Here is a 3,175-nt window from a genome sequence, read left to right as displayed (position 1 = left end):
TTGTTCAGATATTTTGATTTTCAATACTTTTCTGAAGCAAGCAGTGAAATTATTTACTGGTTTATTTAAGTCACCTTGACCAAGGTGGCATTCAGCTTCAGTTCTGCTAGTTAAGCTATGTGGACACAGGTGGTCGTAGTTCTCACCATGACCCATTTGTCAGTCTCCTTTGTGACCTCTGACTCCTGGGTTGATGTGTGAGGTCTATTTTTGATACACTCTTATCAAGACATAGAGCTTATCTCCTCAAAATAACATACTCACACAAAAGCATTAATACTCAGCAATTCAGAATAGTTTCTGAAGGTGTCGGAGGGTTTTTCAGGGAAGAACGATTGTCAGTATTCCAGAGATTTTCTTTTTCCAAAGTTCTGCCTCAGCTGTGCCATCATGCAGAGGGGAGATTTTTCTCTTTCCTCTACACAGTACCAATTTCTTTTCCTTTCCAGGATTTCCTTCTAGGAACTTCCGATTCTTCACTCTTATTATCCAGAGTAGCTCCCTCTCTTCCTTTGAAGATTTGACTGGAAGGGAATCCATTCCCTGAGGCTCAGTTTCCATTATAAGTTTATCAAATCATTTCCCACAAAGCCAGGCTTCCCCATACAAAATCCTTGCTACTAAAAAGAATTTTTTTTTTTTAGTTTATTAGCTTTCACATTTTTCATGATAATTTTATGTGTTAGACATTATCACATAGTTACACTAAATGGATAATTGATTGAAAGAATTGGAGAGGGTTGAGAAATCTTGATTTGTCTGTAATGTAATCAGCATCTGAATGCTCTGGGAGAAAAAACAAGGCCAGAAGTGTCTCATCCTTTTCTGTTTACCTAAAATGAGAATCTGGCTCCTCCATGACAGGGCTTCTTTTGGGCAGATGGTGATGAAGGATCAAAGGTGAAAGTGCCATCACCAACTGAGCTGCATTTTATATGGGTTCTATTTAATCTTCACAACAATCTTATCAGTGAGGCTTGGAAACTATAAATAACATTCCTAAGTTTTGCAGCTAAAGAGATCTAAGTCTAACTGAATCCTGAACAAGAGCTGTTAAGTAGAGCACGTGCTCACTAGTTGCTCATTAGTGTAATTTTACACTAGCCTATTCCACATTCTTGGGGGTGGCCATACCCAAGATTTTTTTTTTCCTTGGAAAGGAAAAGTTTATTTTTATACTTCTGCTAATATTAACTCGATGATTACAACAAACACGGAGTAATCTCAATGCTGTTTATCCGGAGGACGGTCTGAGGGGTCACAACGAATTATTTCTTCTTGAAGCTTTTTCTTCTCCTAAATCTCATAATGACTCTTGGCCATGATTCTGTCTTTTCAATGACTATGGCTTCTACTCAAACAAGATCCTTTCTGAGGAGTGGCTTGCCAAGCAGTGTGAAGTTGTCTGCCCCAACCAATAGGACCTTCTCCAGTAGAATTCTCTCTCCACATGCAAGGTCTAGTTCATTTCCAATTAAGGTGACCTTCAGAGGTCACCTTCCACTGGTGGCTGGCAAAATGCACCATGGGAAAAAGCCTGCCATCTTTCCCCGTGGCGATATGAAGTTACATCAGAGAACCATTGACATCTTGGTTATGGCCACCCCCAAGGATGTGTAATAGGCTAGTGTAAAATGATACTCATGAGCAACTAGCGAGCACGTGCTGTACTTGTTTGGGATTCAGTTAGACTTAGATCTCTTTAGCTGTGAAACTTTAGGAATGTTACTTATAGTCTCCAAGCCTCATTCATAAGATTGTCGTGAAGATTAAATAAAATGCATATAAAATGCTTGGAAGAGAGACAATGCTCTGTAAATGCCTATTATTATTATTGTGATTTTTGTTGAATAAATCAATGAATCATTGTCATTAGCTTCGTCATTCTGGCAAGTTCTGTTCAGTTTTTCTTGGTCTGAAAAATTTTCCATTTCTAGAAGAACTGAGAGAGGAAGCAAGTTGCAAAAGAAGTCAGTAAGTCAGAATTCCTGGATTGTGTTTAGTTAAACTGTGTTTTCTTTAGCATGGTGCACTATTACTTAGGCTCCAGTGTAAATTCTGTGAGGTCTTACATCTTAGGATCATCAGGGAGTGGGACTGAGGTGCATAGGGCTTGCAAAACTCACCTAGCTTCAGGGATTTGGTCACGAAAGGGCAGAGCACCCTGGCGGTTGGTGAGACTGTGGTGTGGCAGTTTTGAGGAGAAAGGGTGAGAGCATCTAGACTGTGATCCAAATTTTGGAGACAGGGGCGGCAAGTGTGATTTTGAGGAATCCATCTATAAAAGACGAGGCCACCACTGGTGAGTGGGGTCCCCATGGCGGCATCTAGTCCTTTTGAGCAAGCACTGACACAAGGGCGATGAGGGTCTGGGTACTGACCAGCATACCTGATCAAATGCACTGAAACAGCTTGAGAAGAGGAAGGGGCAGGAAGTCCTGGGGCTCGAGAGGTCCAAACAGCATCAGACTCTTCTCTGTTGCATCAGGTCCCTGCTAAACTGCTGCGGATGTAAACTGATATGACTGCTATGGGCCCTGCCCATATCATCAGTATTTGCTCAGGACCTGGGGTAAAGGGGTTTGAGCAGGCTGAGACTACAACCATAGAGAGCTGAGAAAATAAAATATAGGGGCCTGATGATATGCTTTCGATAAGAAAAGGTACACAAATTGTGAAAAGATTTGTAAGAAGTCCAAATGAATCAGTGATCATGTTTGGATAAACACTCTATTTGATTGAGGTTATGATTTTTAGAGGGCAATTGCTTTTCAGAAATACCAAGTATTTTTGGAGATCTGACACTGTCACTCTCACCAGCTATGTGACTTTGACTAACTCAGGATCAAATGACATAATATTTGTGACTTTGAATGGCAAAGTTCTGTGTAAATGTGAGCTATGACACTAACATAGTTTCTGGAAGGAGCCTTGTAATACTCTGGGTACCAGATTCACGAATTGTAGGAGATAATGAAATGTGGTAGATTTTTCTGTTTCTTAAACTTCTCTGATGCTTAAATAATCAATTAAGATCTAATTTCATGAATTTAAATCTTATTACTGCTTATTCTCAAATATTGCCTTCAGAAGGATTTTGTGGTTCATGTTAAGAATTTGTAGTGGAGTTGTTTTGAATTTTTAACTCATTGTTTTTCCCCTGTATTTGTTTGAT

The 3,175-nt window shown here is 39.8% G+C and overlaps 1 pseudogene; it reads right to left on the bottom strand.

The window, feature by feature from the left end:
• Window positions 1-1,202: 1,202 nt before the first annotated feature.
• Window positions 1,203-2,319, bottom strand: LOC129460237 (large ribosomal subunit protein bL21m-like; annotated as a pseudogene).
• Between the last annotated feature and the right edge of the window lie 856 nt (window positions 2,320-3,175).

Source organism: Symphalangus syndactylus, chromosome 13 (genome assembly GCF_028878055.3).
Source record: "Symphalangus syndactylus isolate Jambi chromosome 13, NHGRI_mSymSyn1-v2.1_pri, whole genome shotgun sequence".
In the NCBI taxonomy this organism is placed as follows: domain Eukaryota; kingdom Metazoa; phylum Chordata; class Mammalia; order Primates; family Hylobatidae; genus Symphalangus; species Symphalangus syndactylus.
This window is presented reverse-complemented; position numbering and strand designations above follow the sequence as displayed.